Source organism: Notamacropus eugenii, chromosome 2, assembly GCF_028372415.1.
Source record: "Notamacropus eugenii isolate mMacEug1 chromosome 2, mMacEug1.pri_v2, whole genome shotgun sequence".
Taxonomy (NCBI): domain Eukaryota; kingdom Metazoa; phylum Chordata; class Mammalia; order Diprotodontia; family Macropodidae; genus Notamacropus; species Notamacropus eugenii.
This window is the reverse complement of record NC_092873.1, coordinates 6,381,789-6,398,330: the sequence shown is the minus strand read 5'-3', so window position 1 is coordinate 6,398,330 and position 16,542 is coordinate 6,381,789.

Below are 16,542 nucleotides of genomic sequence, written 5' to 3'. Positions count from 1 at the left end.
GTTGTATATTGTCATTATCTGCACATTTATTTCATATCCTGCTTCAATGAGAGCATCGACCACGGTCTATCTAAATTCTGTATTCTGTCACAATTTTGAAAGGTAAGCATTTAATGCTTTCAAATTGCATTGTAACTGAATTCCAGTGGATGACTTTTAATTGAATGTGGCAAGAGGCTATCACTGCTGAGGTATCAGAGCTTCTTACCACAGGCGAGAGGTTGCCATATTAGTGGGAGAGGACAATCTCTAAATGGTCCTGCATTTTCCAGGACTTTAATTTAGCAGTGTTACGATAGAATTAGTTTTTGCGGGGCTTTTATTGAACTGCTTTTAAGAGTACTACCTCTGAGTGGGAGGGAGAAATGCCTGCCCTGTTCCACAAAGTCAGTTTGCAAAGGAGCGTTTGAGATCCAACTGATTTTTCAAGTTAGAGACTACCTGTAATTCCATCCACTAAAGCAACATTTTAAATGCAACTTGGTATTCCAATAGCATTAAATGAGATCATTTGTGTTTTGTAGCCTAGGACCTTTAAACACTTCCCCAGCCAATTTACATGGATCGACAATGAAAATAACGAAGAAACAACACAGCACTGTAAAACTTTTTTTATTCAAAATGAATTTCCTTATCCTTTAATTGTTGTATTATATTATTTGGAAGGCATCCTTCGTTCTACAAATATGACAGCATAACGAGAAATCATGTGGGCAGTGTTCTAAAATGAAGTGACATTAATGTAGAGCTGATGACGAATATATATCTTTTGAAAGAGAGATGAAATCATTGGTGAGGCTACTGTTTCTCTGGTTTTATTTCCCAAAATATCGTCAGATGTGTTGAGTAATGACAAGAACTCTTTTTATATTTATTTCCTTCTCTATGATTGAGGATAATTTAAGGTAGTGGTTCAAAAATTACCCTTTTGAAATGTATAATATGTAAGCTATGAAGACATTGACTTAATTATTCTGCTCATTGTCACAGATGTTTCGACGCGTTGGAAACAGCCATGACGGCATTAAAAGAATATGAAAATGGAGATGTTGTTGACCAGGGTGGGAGTGAAGTGAACTGATTCTGAAATGGGTAGAGAAATTAATGCTTTAAAAAATCAGGTAATCCTGAATATTGAATTGTGTAAAATGACTTCCCTTGATATACCTTTTGAAATAGTTACAATATGCACCAGGTCATTGGACACCAATGTCCTTGAGATTTACATCTTCCCCATGCTAGGAAGACAACAATTACTATTTCAGGCCTAGTCACCTCTTGCTGCTCTTAGCAACTCAGTAAACAAGCTTGGGACTTGATAATCTCCCTGAAAATTCTGGGCTCTACTAACTTTCTTTCTAGATTTATATGCTAGAAGGTTTTCCTCTTCTGCCATCTTGGAACTTATATCAAATAGAATGTATTTAAATATATTGTGTTAATGGTACTTCTCAAGGATTAAAAAGCTTTCTCAGGTGAGAGAAATATTAGACTTGTTCTACTCATCAATGGAAGTGTGCAAAGACACAAATTTAGATTGGACCTCAAGAAAAACTTTCCAGCAATCAGAGTGCTACCAGAGGGAGATAAGCTATTTGAAGAAACACATGATAGAAAGTCTTTTAGGGGCACTGATTGCAGGATCTCTTAGAACTTCTGAACTTCTTCTGACACTTCTTCTGGATTTCTAAAGATCCAAATCATATCCCCCCCAAAAAAGATGACTACTAAGCAGAAACAATTTGAAAAGCACTCGCTCTTTAAGAGCTTTTAAAATGGCAAAATCAACCCCCCCCCCCAAAAAAAAAAACAACAACGAAAGCAATTTGATTGCAAGGTGATTACCGCTGATTAAGAACCTTCATAATACAAGGTAATTGAGTTAAAAGAGTTAAAAGTGAAAACAGGACTTGAGTTGTTTTAAGAGGAGAAAGGAGTAGAATACTTAGGAGATTTTCATTTCATTCCACCAGGAAGTGAGTGAAACTGACTTCATTGCAGTATGGCCTATACATTGCTCTTCTGTTTTAGGGAAGCAAAGATTTTCCCGAACTTGAGGAATAATAAGTTGACTAATTCATCTTGAACTATTTCTTAATTTGTACGGATTCTAGTATTTGGTAATACTGAGACATTTCCCCAACTCCCAGCAGGAGTTGGGGGAAACTCCTAACGAGGTTTTGAAAAACAAGTGTTCAAATGTGTTCCCATTGATAATGCTTAAAGTGCTATTTAAATGCTAACTAGTAGTAATATTCTTTTTTCTATGTGAAGTGACTCCTTAGAAACATTTTATCTTAACTCTCATTAATGTTCATAGATGATATCTCCTGTCTTGCAGTTCTCATCAATATTTATCATAAAGAATTAACTTCTTAACATTTATTGAGGATTGGTCCTCTGGAAGGCAGTGGTGGCATATTTTTTATTGATCACTTATTTCAGTCTGTCCTCTAACCCCTGGGTCTGAAGGAATAATGATCGAGTCCTGTTTAGCTTGTTGGTTTATTCCCCTAAAGCACTTGGGGAGCAGGAAGAGGGCCCTTTCACAACAGAAGCTCTGAGAAACAATGTGATGTCCCTGGGTACTGTCACCTGAGTTTTGAGAAAGACCTCTCTGGTTTTCTCTGGCTCTGTAACCCAAAATCCTACCATGTGGCCTTGAAATGGGTATAAATGTATTTGCTTTCTCAGTGAAGTTTATCAACATAGAATCAGTGTTCTCATTAGAATGAGAAAGGAAATTTCATGTCTTTCCAAATTCCTTTTGAGATGTCTTGCTGCCTTAGGCCTGGCATAAGTGAAGAATTCATTGATCTCCTTCGAGTATGAATTTTATTGATATCTGCTCACTGTAGTAAGAGCTGGAAAAAAGATGCATGAGAAAATTTGAGATCACAGAAGAAAATATGGATTGAAATATGAAATGTGAATTACATAGTGTATCAGAGCTAATCAAAGAAATTCTTCGTTTATCATTTCAGTCTTAATTTTGTTTTTGATTTGTCACTTTACCCGAATAATCCTTTCAGGAAATACAATTTGTAGCTGTAATATGTAGAGAATGATGCATTTAATTACAACGGAGTTCAAAATAATTTAATGTTATCAGTTTCAAATTAGTCTTTAGTTTGAGAGAGCTAAATTCAATTGGTGTAATTTGATAATGTTCTTTTATACAGATTAAATACCTTACACAACAATTGGAAGCAGCATTTTCATTTTATAAACACTTGGGATCAATTAATCAAAATCTTCAAGAAGAGGTTTTTTTTCATGACCATCTTGCAAGAGAAATGTGACCAGTTGGAAGCAGACAGCAAACACCTGGAAGAAGAAGTCGTTACTATTAGACATCATCTGGAATTTCTTTTTTTTTTTTATTAAACTTTTAACATTTAATTTCACACATTTTTGGGTTACAAATTTTCTCCCCTTTTTTCCCCTCCCCCCCCCAGACCCAAGCTTTCTAATTGCCCCTGTGACCTATCTGCTCTCTCCTCTATCCTCCCTCCCTGCCCTTGTCTCCGTCTTCTCTTTTGTCCTGTAGGGCCGGATAGCTTTCTTGACCCCTTAACCTGTATTTCTTGTTACCCAGTGGTAAGAACATTACATTTGGTCCTAACACTTTGAGTTCCAACTTCTTTCGCTCCCTCCCTCTCTACCCCTTCCCCTTGGAAGACTGGCAGTTCAATATAGGCCATATCTGTTCAGTTTTGCAAATGATTTCCCTACTAGTTGTGTTGTATAGGACTAACTATAATTCCCTCCATCCTGTCCTGTCCCCCATTACTTCTATTTTCTTATGGTCTTTTCCCTCCCCATGAGTGTCGACCTCGTATTGCATTCTCCTCCCCATTCCCTCCCCTCTATCCTCCCCCCCCCATCCTGCTTGTGCCCCTGTCCCCCACTCTCCTGTATTATGAGATAGGTTTTCCTATCAAAATGAGTGTGCATTATATTCTTTCCTTTAGTGGAATGTGATGAGAGTAGACCTCATGTTTTTCTCTTGCCTCCCCTCTTTATCCCACCACTAATAAGTCTTTCGCTTGCCTCTTTTATGAGAGATAATTTGTCCCATATAACTTCTCCCTTTCTCCTCCCAATATTTCTCTCTCACTGCTTGATTTCATTTTTTTTTTAGTATGTGATCCCATCCTCTTCAATTCACTCTGTGCACTCTGTCTCTATGTATGTGTGCGTGTGTGCATGTGTGTGTGTGTGTACTCCCACCCAATGCCCAGATACTGAAATGTTTCAAGAATTATAAATATTGTCTTTCCATGTAGGAATGTAAACAGTTCAACTTTAGTAAGTCCCTTATGATTTCTCTTTGCTGTTCACCTTTTCATGGTTCTCTTCATTCTTGTGTTAGAAAGTCAAATTTTCTTTCCAGCTCTGGTCTTTTCATCAGGAAAATTTGAAAGTCTTCTATTTCATTGAAAGACCATTTTTTCTCCTGAAGTATTATACTCAGTTTTGCTGGGTAGGTGATTCTTGGCTTCAGTCCTAGTTCCTTTGACTTCTGGAATATCCTATTCCATTCCCTTCTGTCTCTCAATGTAGAAGGTGCCAGATCTTGTACTATCCTAATTGTATTTCCACAATACTTGAATTGTTTCTTTCTAGCTGCTTGCAATATTTTCTCTTTCACCTGGGAATTCTGGAATTTGGCCACAGTGCTCCTAGGAGTTTCTCTTTTTGGATCTGTTTCTTGCGGTGTTCAGCGGATTCCTTGAATATTTATTTTGCCTTCTGGTTCTAGAATCTCAGGGCAGTTTTCCTTGATAATTTCATGGAAGATGATGTCTAGGATCTTCTTTTGATCATGGTTTTCAGGTAGTCCCAGAATTTTTACATTGTCTCTCCTGATTCTATTTTCCAGGTCAGTTGTTTTTCCAATAAGATATTTCACATTATCTTCCATTTTTCGAATCTGCGTGGTATGTTCTGAGATATCTGTCTTTCTCGAAAAGTCCAAAGCGTCCATCCGTACCATTCCAGATTTGAAAGATCTATTTTCTTCAGTGAGCTTTTGAATCTCCTTTTCCATTTGGTTAATTCTGCTTTTGAAAGCATTCTTCTCCTCATTGGCCCCTTGCACCTGCCTTGCCAGCTGAGTTAGGCTAGTTCTCAAGGTGCCAATTTCTTCAAGATTTTTTTGGTTCTCCTTTAGCAGGGAGCTGATCTGTTTTTCATGCTTCTCCCTTATCCCTCTCATTTCCCTTCCCAGTCTTTCCTCCACCTCTCTAACTTGATTTTCAAAATTCCTCTTGAGCTCTTCCATGGCCCGAGCCCATTGGGTGGGCTGGGACACAGAATCCTCGATTTCTGTGTCTTTGCGTGATGGCAAGCATTGTTCCTCCCCATCAGAAAGGGAGGGAGGAAGTGTTTTTTCTCGGATAAAGAACCCTTCAATAGTTTTATGTCTTTTCCCTTTTCTTGGCATTTTCTCCACCTAGTGGCCTGACCTCTGAATGTTCTTCTCACACCCACCTCGCCTCCTGGTCCTCCCAGCCAGCGTTTGGGGACTGAGATTCAAATGCTGCTTCCCGCCTTAGGATTTTTGGCGGGGGCAGGGCTGTTATTCAGTGTTAAATTAAGTTCAGGTGGTCAGGGGCAGGGCCGCCTCTCTGGCTCAATTCCCTCAGGGGCTTTATGCACAGACCCTCCACAATGGATCCAGGCTCCCACTCGCTTGGGGAGCCCCCGTCCGTAGCCGCCTCTCAGCCCCCACCTCCCAGGGGGGCCTGAGCGATGCGGGCACCTCACTCCCCTCTCAACCCGCCAAAGAGACTCTCTCACCTACCCCCGTCAGTCACCTGTTGGTGGGGGGGCCCGTGCCGCTGCTGAAGATCCCGCCTCCGGAGCCCTCTCAGAGCTGTGTCTCTCGGAGCCTCGGCCGCGGCCGCCGCCGCAGGTCCGGGCTGGGCACCGCGTCTGCAGCCCGACGGACCTTTTGCGAGAGGTTTGCAGGTCCCTCTGTGGGTGGGGGAACCCGCGTAGCCGCTGGAAATCCCGTCCCGCAGCCCTCTCGGATCTTTTTCTCACGTTGTCGCTGCCGCGGTAGGGCTGCTCCCTGCTTCTCGCCCTGGCGCCCAGTCCACGGCGCGAAGGACCCCCCGCGAGAGGTTTGCAGGTCTCTCCAGAACAGAAATCTCCCTCGCTCCAATATTCCGTGGTCTCTGGGTGCAGAATTCGCCCCGGGTTAGTCCCCTCTGCCGTTCTGTGGTTTGTGGGTTCGGAGCTATGTGTATGTGCGTCTTTCTACTTCGTCATCTTGCCTCCACCCCCCTGATCTGGAAATTCTTAAGCTAAAATGCAGCTAAATGGCACAGAATAGAAACATGATCTTGATGAACGAGCATGGCTGGAAACTGATGAAAAACCAAAGGAACTCCATACATTCCTACAGATTCATTTACCACGACTATGATTGTAAAATATTTCAATGTAAATGAAATTTTAGGATATTTTTCCCGGATATACACCCACAGTAAGAATTCTGGGAGATTCTGGAGTTGAAGACAACTTTTGGAATTATACATGTTTTTTGTAATGATTCTAATACTAGCACCGGAGTAAGTACCAAAGTGCAAACTAATGACTAACTTCCTGTAGAAATAGGGCTGTTGTTGCTTTTAGTTAAAATTTAATTCAGATGAACTTTATGATTAATACTTTCAAAGTTCGAATCTATTTTTAGAAATTCAGAATCGGTCTCTGAATCCCTGACTGAAATTAAAGTGAAAGCTAAGAAGTAGACATCTGTTAATTTCCACGATACAACGGGGCAGTTTCTCATTAATTTCATTCTTTGTTTTCCGTTTGGTTTAGACTCAGCAGAGACAGACAAGTTAGAATAATGAAGAGAAAATAAGTTATAAATATTTATAATTTTAAATTAGACAGTAAGGATGTTTATCTAAGGAGCCAAATGGAGCAACCAATAAGAGATCTGGAATTCAAACTCTCAAGAATGACAAACTCATACCAAGACGATACTGAGGGAAAGACAGAGAGAAATATACCCAGCTTTCTTCTGAAGCTTTAAAAATGAGAAAATTATTATCAAACAAATTATACAGGTAAGCCGAGGCAGAGACACTAAGGAAATAATACTTGAACTTATCAGATTGCTCTTGAACTTTTCGATGTTGATTCTGAACAAATCCTTAATTCACAAATCCATGACTCCATTGGGAACTCGGTATGAAGAGTAGAAATTATATTCATTAATACAAATGAGTAAACCAATTTTTTTTCAATGTTAACTAGGTAGACAGGAATGAAGTGTGGTCCATTGGAGAAACATTGCCTTGGCTGTAGAAGCAGAGGATCTGAATTCAAATCTTGACACTGATGCTTACTTCCTGGTCTCTCTCATCCCCTGATCCCGAAACCTCTGGTTGTTTATTCGCTGTGTCTATCAGATAAAACACAAACTGAAGAAAATGAGTAATAAACTTCATCTTTAAAAAACAATCTTATGTATCTGCTTTCGAAAGGCTGTTAATGTTCAGACTCTTGTAACTTTGGACAAGAGATTCCACAGGCTGATGACAGCAAACAGTGACTGAAGAAAAATGTAGGCAATAGGAAGTCAGAAATATAGATAGTAGGAAATGAGTTCATTGGAATCAGGAAGAAAAAGAAACAAAGAATTCCCTTACTTTCATCAAGTATGAAGGAGGGTATGAAGGCCTCAGTCTATACTGGGAGTTCTTATTGCTGACTTTTACCCAGACATGTTTTCCCTCCCTAAATTCATTTATTCAAGAATAGATTATGCTTTTTGCTCTCACCCTTCTTTGCACCTTTTGCCTCCTTTTCTTGGCGTGTTGTTATCTTGATATGTAGTCTAAGGATATTCAAATGTGGTGGGCATAGGTTATTGTACAAAGTTAAAAAAAATGTTTCCAATACCCAGCAGAAAAACACATCTTCCAGCAAATGTTCAGGAGATGAAGGAGCGCTGCCTTCTGGGACCCTTGACAGTAGGACTGTGACCAATCTTAATACATCCTGCTCGTCTTCACTCTTATTTTTCAGCCAAACTGCTCTCCCACTTACTCTGTATTTTGTCCTACTCTGGACCCATTCAGGCTATGTGTTGAAATCTCTCTCTTCCTTCAGAAACTTTCACAGGTGTAAACTCCAGGAAGCTTTCCCGGATTTTCCTCATCTCCCTGATAATCATTTCCCAATAAATTGATTTATTTGTTTCTTTTAAAGGCATACTAAATAAAAACTCTATCAATTAATGTAACAGAGTACCTACTACTACATACATGATAATGTAATCCATCCCAAGGCTTCCCAAACTTTGACCTAACAGCCATTTTTTTTCTGAACTATTCATAAAGGGAAATAGTGGACAAATATTAAATAGAAATAAAAATGATTATATGTAAGTGTTCAATTATCCCAGGGATCCCTGAATTCATTGGTCTAGACTCTAGCCCAGATTCCCTAAAACTGATACAGATTGAACCCGAGTGCCTTTCCCCATCTGGTCTGAGTTACCTAGAGACTTTTTTATTCGTTTCTCAACAAAAACAATCAGCACCTTATTGCCAGGATTTGATTGATCCCCACAAGAATGTACACATACGGACCAACTTTGATCACATACAGTAGCGTAAGCTATCCCTCTCTCCTGGAAATTAAACCCGTCTTCCAGTTGCCAATAACAATTCCAGTGTGTCCTTCCTCAACCTGAAAATGCTTCCGGTATGTATGTCTTCTGTTCTCAAAGCAGACCAAAATGACATCATTGTGCTTGAGTCCAGATTCAGTGTGTCTGACTGTGGCTGATGATACCAGTTCCGACTGGCAATGGTCTACCTCACTTTAGGCAGAAATGGTCCTTGTGAGTATTTGTGAAAAAATTTGGGTATCCTGTGTTTCCTTTGAGCTATCTCAATTCAGATTTGTTCACAGAGCACAACACTTTTTGTGATGTGGGCACCCCATGATGAGCAGTCCTGTGCCAGTGTCTCCAATGTCACATAATGAATTCCAAAGTTCTTAAGAGAGACCATGAGAGTGTCCTTGCATTACTTCTTCTAACCACAGTGTGAACACTTGCCCTTTGTGAGTCCTTCAAAAAAGAGTCTTTTTTGCAAGCGTAAGTTTTTCATTCAAACCATGTGACCAGCCCATCAGAGTTGGAGAGTTTGAAGGCCTGAACGTTCAATATCTAGAAAAGACCTCAGTCTGGTACCTTGTCCTTCTATATAGTCTTCAGAATCTTCCTAATACCATTCAAATGGAAGAGATTCCGTTCCCCGGCATGGACCTGCTATAGTGTCCAGGTTTCACAGGCATACAACAATATAATACCGTTTCTCTTCCATAATATTCTTTGAACCCTCCCAAACACTGAGTTAGGTCAGTCAGTGCCTGTGTCAGCCTCATTACCAAGGCTGTAATGCTAGGTAAGGTGATGAAAGAAAAAGACTTCAAAAAGTGCGATCAGATTTAGCAGTGAAGATACCATTGGCAACCTTGGAGGAAGCAATTTGAGTAGAGTTTTAGGGTCACAGTCAGATAAATGGGTTTGAGGAGTGACTGTAAATAACTCTAATATTTAGACAGGGAAAAGGAGGGGAGACACTACATAAAAATAACCTGAAGGGATGCCAAATTCAATGAAGATAGGAGAAATTTAAAAACCCAGAAATTAAACATATATTGGATAGTGTGGTGTTTATATCACCTTTCATACATCATTGTCCTTAATTTGCACTTTTTGAGCCTAGTATAAAGGTCATGTTATAATATCTGAAATGAGAATACATAAACTCTATAAACTGTTATTTGCGTTTTAGATTTGTAATACATATCGAAAGTTAAAAGGTTAATCATGAAGAATTTAGAGTAAACTTTGAACTACCTTATATTCTACTCACATTAAAATCCGTCCTTGGGATCCTTGCTAACTCTGTGGTGCTGGACAAGCCACCTAACATCTGTGAAATGAGTTTGAGTAATGCTTGTCTCACAAAATGGTTGTGAGGATGCCACAAGATAATGTATATAAAGTGTTGTGAAAACCCTCATGTGTGAGAGAAATGTTAGCCACCGTTATTATTTTAAAGTTTTTAAATTTTTTTTTGAATTTTCCCCTACTGTTACTTATTTTACAAGACAAAGTGGTGTGCAAATGATTGGGATTACCTCACTTAGTGCTATGAGACAAGTAAAGAGGATGACGATTTATCTCCCTTAAAGTGTAAGAATATTTTGTTATTGATTGAACAGCTCAGTATTGATTGCAAAGGTAAGTACAGTTTAAAATTTCCAAACATAATAACTGTTAAACAGAAATCGAGGACGTGCGTGTATACAAGAAGAGACCATTGCAATCTTATCCCATTCATTCACAACCAAATAGAGGAAAGCCAATCACTGACAGGCCTTGGCCAAGGGGAAAGGGATTGTGTTGATTGCAGGGTCATAAATTTTTCAGCCATCTTCTACTTGTGTCAGTTCAAAAACAATTACTAAGTACCTATTTTGTGCTGAATACACAAAGTTTGTATAAGTTGTCTCATTGAGTGTGCAATCTAATAGCGGATATACCCTACCTAGGTAACTTGAATATATGATATGTATATTCATATAAATATAAGTGCATGTGTACATAAGTAGATATATGTGTACACATGTGTTATATATGTATTTATATATATATTCATACAAATGTATATTTGTATATATACGCATATGTATGAGAAGCACAGTCATAATGCTCTGTGAGCTTCAGTGGGGGAAAGAACACTAACTTTCAAGAAAAAATAACCTGTGTGTGAAGATAGCATTTGAGTTGAGTTTTAAAGAACAGGAATGAATTCAGTAGCTATAGATCATGGGAACATAGGGAGGTGAAATGAACCTTTCAACAATGGAAACTGAGTAAAAAGGCAGAAAAGTGACAGCGAAAAATCGAGTTTTTCTGGACAGTATTTAGCAGTGAGAATTAAATATGGAAATTTAGGGGATTACAAATTTGCCGAGGGCCTAGATTTTGTCTGTTGCCAAGTCACTTAAACTTGGAGCTTCAGTTTCTTAATCAAGAAAATGTCGTACTTCACAGGATTTGTTTTTTTTTTTGGACGTATCTTGTAAGCCTCTAAGTGCTATATTATATAAAGTGTGTTATTAATATTTCATGGTAGGATAAGGTGCATTAATTTTATTTGCTTGGTTGGTGAAAGGAGAACCATTGAAGAGATTGACTTGACTTCAAGTATCAAGATATCAGGCAGTGATCTCTTTCATGAAAAGAATGGTTAAATTACTAAAATCTTCCATAAAACGGCCCACAATGTCAACAATCTTGTCAATGTTCTGCCTAGTTTTTGGAATTCTCCTGTCAACATGACATATAGTACAGTGTACTGGACACCATACCAGAAACAGCTAGGTTCAGATTCTGCCTTATACACCTACCAATTGTGTGAGTATTAACATGCCCTTTGACTTCTCTGTGCCACAGCTTCTTCCTTTGTTCTGAATGTTTCAGCTTATCATTTCTCTTACCGTCAGCTTCACTTCCTGCTACAATCAGTGTGGCTCCATCTAGCAACCGAGTTTTGTCTTGTTGCCTCAGTTTTGCTAAACACTGAAATATATGAAGTATTGAAAGTTACCAAGGGAAATCCAATATTCAAAACTGTTGAATCTGTAACTTGACATAACACATGTTACTACCTCTGGGTTAGGTAACAACTTGACTCCATACCTCTCTGAAGAGTAAAGGGGCAGCTCTTTTGCTTAATACTCTGAAGAATTTTTCACTTTCCTCTGCTGTTTCAGCTATATTTGTTTCAAGTTACTAGAATTCTGGCCAATGAATAAATGAAGATGGATATTACCATGTGAATCTTGAACGGTTTTTGCTATTATAAATCTCTAAAGGAGAAGCCGTGTTTCCACACAACTTTGTAAAATAAAACGTATTTATGATACTTATAAAATCATTCAGTATATTTGAAATATATAGATATTAGGTATATCATCCATTATATTAATCTTATTTGTCCCATCCAGAGTCCACATCAGAATATTTACTTTCCACATATATTTTTCTCATAATGTGAAGAATTCTGAGCTTTCATATATTTTTTTTCTATTAAGTAATTTATCCCTTAGTGATCTTTTATCATTCTCTTCAATGCTCACAGAAAAATAGGTTATTCTGATACGCAATGTGAATTTTTTCACGAAGTAATATTTTGTTATATTCTCCGGATTTATGCGTGGATATTATTTTGCCATTGCAAGAGTATTTGAGTACTGCCAATACTGCTACTGTCTTGCAGATTTTAAATACTCATATTTTTATTTTGTGTTTTTGTCTGTACACATCTTATTAAACTTGTGAAACCTGAGGATGCTGTTCCTGGATAGGACTGATCACTACAATGTGAAAGAAGGCGTTGCCCACTACTCACCAGAAAAGTTAAGAGTTTACAAAGCAAGATTCGTGGACTACAGGAAGAAAGACCAGAAACAGGACAAAGGATATGTCAGTTCGTGCACCAAAAAGCAGAATGGAACAGAGACCTCCGTTGCCTCAGGTATGAAACTCGCGATTTTAAAGAAAGCCTTGGAAGCATTTTTCTTACTGTTGAAGAAATGTGACAGGGGATTTGAGGTTAGAAAGGCAAAAGGACTACGTCATTAAAACAGTATTATTGTTGAGCCTTACTTATTCGTTTGCACTCTAGGGATGTAAGGAAGAGATGTATTTTGAGTAAAATTTGAAAATTGTAGCACAATTATTTGTGTTTTATTTTTCAAAATGAAGTAAAAAAGTCAACTCTGAATAATCAATAGTAATGGGAAAATGGATAGAATTTTATATACATGCCCCTCTACACATTTCTCCAGAGTCATCCCAATGCATCAAAACTCAGGAATAATGAAAAAAGTATGTTGTTCTAGCTATATAGAATTTATGGAATTTCTTTTCATTGAATATAAAAAAGAAGTTGTACACAAATAAGAATATGACCCATTTTTGATAGAACTATAATGCCCTAGAGTAGCCTAGATAAAAAAATGGGTTCCTCATTGATTTTGATGACGGCCAGAAGGGGGGCAGTGGGACCCTTGCCAAGATCCTAGTACAAGGGGCAGTTCACTTCGAATGAATGCAAAGACTCAAGCATTTCTGAACTCAAAGTAAAGATTTACATTTTTCAACAAGCAAGGGTCCTTAGCGCACCTGCAACTTTATCTGTGTACAGGTAATGTTTCTAGAGCATTTTCTATAGTAAAACATGTGTCAAATAGGCTAACTAGATGATTCAAGGTGGGATTATGGAATGGTTAGTTCTTAAAGGAACATGTAGCTTTGCTACTGGGGAGACATTTTACCCAGCATTCATTTGGAAACGAATAAGAGCCATTCCATGGAGGTATGATTTTAGGCCTGAAACCTCACTAAGTCCACCTAGTGGTCAGGACTGACCACTGACCACAGGACTGACTGAGGAATACCGTCCTGTTCTCATGAATATCTTGTTGGAGGAGATAAATGAAAGGGAGTGTACTTATATCGAAGTCTAAGACATATATGATTGGTCAGTGAGTAGTGAATGTCATTATGATCAAGTACACAAACAGGTCAGCCAGCATACAGCTGTTTAAACTCATGAATTCTCTAGTTGGAGCCTGCTACTGTATCAGTAAATGAGAAAATAGTGGTGTCTGGGGCAGGCTGTGTCCTTGGACTGGGGAGAAACTGCCTGAGATAGGGTTTTGAGGCTAACAACAAATGTTATCTTTGAAGAGAAATGTGATTTTAGAATAGGAGTCCAATCACATGCACCCAAGCACCCCATCAATTTCTGACATGTCCGGACTTTGTGAGCCTGTGCAGGCCAACAAAATCTCAGTGCCACAGGTAATACAAAAAGGTCAACTTCAAAGGGTAGAGCACGGACCACTCTGCATCTGTAGAGGGAGTTTCTTGACAATGAGTTCCCTACATGGAATTAGTTCCCCTGAAATGAACGTTCTTTTTCTTTAAGACATCCAGATGAGTATATTCAAATGGCATTAATTACTTCCTTCCACTGAACTGTCATTGAAAAAAGGCAATTTTCACCTAGGTTTACTCTGAAACAAGAGGAAATGAAGCAAGTGACTGCAGAAATGCTATTTGAAAATATTAGACATCAGTTAAGGAAAAAAGAATGATGATGTAAAAAAGTGGAGCTCAACAGAAACTTCAATGCTTTCTCAGAATTCTGGACCTTGAACTGAGAACAGTAGCAAATCATTTGAATCAGGGAAAATGAAATTTAAAAGTCACTATTTCCATCTCTTTTTGTTGAGAATATTTATGTGTTTCCTGGAAATAGGGAGGTGAGTACTATAGTATTTTTAATCTTAAGAAAAGGCTATGATTTTTATATCACATAAATATAAATTGGTCTCAGGTCAGAGAAGAGCTCAGAAAGGATTTTGAAAATCACATAAGAGAAATAGAGGGAAATTGGGAAGAGAAAGGAGAGTAAAGCAAAAAATATCATAGGCAAAATAGGAATCAACAATTTCGTAAACGAGACCAAAAACATCTTGAAGGAAATAACGTGTTAAAAAAATGGACTAGACGAAATGGCAAAAGAGGTGGAAAAAAGCAATGAGGAGAAGAATGCCTTAAAAAGCAGAATCATCCAAACTTTAAAGGAAATTCAAAAGTTCGTTGAATAAGTGATTCCCTAAAATTAAAATGGAGCAAATAGAAGATAACGAGTGTATCAGAAATCAAGAAATGACTAAGCAAAACCAAATGAATATAAAACACAAAATAATCTGAAATATCTAACTGAAAAACATCTGACCTGGAAAATAGATGCAGGAGGGATAATTGAAAAATTCTTCGACTACTTCAAAGACATGATATAAAAATTGTCTCTACATAATATTTCTAAAAGTTCTAAAGGAGAACTGATATTCTAGATATTCTAGAAACAGATGACAAAATAGAAATTGAAAGCAGGCACCTATCATCTCCTGGAAGAGATACGAAAAGGAAATCTCCCAGAATGTCGAAGCCAAGTTGCGGAGTTCCCAGGTCAAGGATAAAATATTGGAAGCAGCCAGAAAGAAATCATCCAAATATTGTGGAACAACAATCCCAATACCACAAGAATTGGGCGCTTGGGCAGTACAAAAGTCTGAGAACTTGGAATATATTCTAGAGGTCATAGTAGCAAGGATTAAAACTGAGACTTACTTAAACTTGCATAAAACTGAGATAGGTTATCAAAATTGAGTGGGGAAAAATTATATTCAATGATGCAGAGGAATTTAATACATATTTGAGTAAAACAGAGCTCAACAGGAAAGGAATCTTACACATACAAGACTTAAGAAAAGCATGCCAAGGAAAGTAGGAAAGAGATATCATAAATAACTTATTAAAATGAAACTGTTAACATTCCTACATGGAAAAATATTTGTAACTCATGAGACTTTTCTCATTATGATAGTTGGCGGGCACTTGGTGAGCTGAATATCAAAGGATGGTACTGAAAAGTAATATAAAAGTTGAGAGAGGAATGTACCGGGAGGAGGAGAAAGGGACAGGTGGAATGGAGTAATTTATCTCACACAAAAGTGGTAAGAGAACGCTTTCACAGTGGACGGGAAGAGGAGGGAGGTGAGAGTGAGAGAGTCAACATTACCATCAGAATTAGCTTAAGGAAGGAATAACATCCACACTCACTTGGGTATGGACATCTATCTTAACGTACAGGAAAGTAAGGGGAAGGGCATAAGAGGGGGGGGATTGACAGAAGGGGAGAAGTTTGGGGGAGGGGGTAATCCAAAGCAAACACTTTGAAGGAGGGACAGGGTGAAATGAGAGACGAGAATAAATGGGAAGTGTGATTGGATGGAGGGAAATATAGTTACTCTTTCACAATATGATTATTTTGGAACTATTTAGTATGACTTCAAATGTATAACATATATTGAATTGCTTGAATTCTCAATAAAGGTGGGTGGGGAGGGAAGAAGGGAGAGAACTTGGAACTCAAAGATTTGAAAACAAATGTTATAAAATTGTTTTTACATGGAAATGGGAAATACAACAGGCAATGCAGTTTACCAAGCTACCTCATCCTAAACAAGACATAAAATAAATAATGTCTTAAATAAATCAGTTATGTTCAATCATTTGTAAATATGCACACATAAAAATAAAACAAAAAAAATTCCCGTCTAGTATCATTTGAATGTAAAATTACAGTCTAAAAGGCCATGGAAAAGTACAATGGAATTGGTACTTTGTGAAGTATTTCTCCCAATACAGAATCAGCATGATGTAATGAATACAACAAGCCTCAAGTCCAGAAAGATCTGGTTTCAAATGTTGACACGGAGTTCATCTTACCTGACTCTGAGCCAGAGGTCTGAAATTGGCCCAAATTTCTCCGCAAAATTCAGTCTTGGGGGCATCTATTTGACACCACTGATCTCTCCTCACCTTCCATAAGAATATAAGTTCCAGAGAAATCC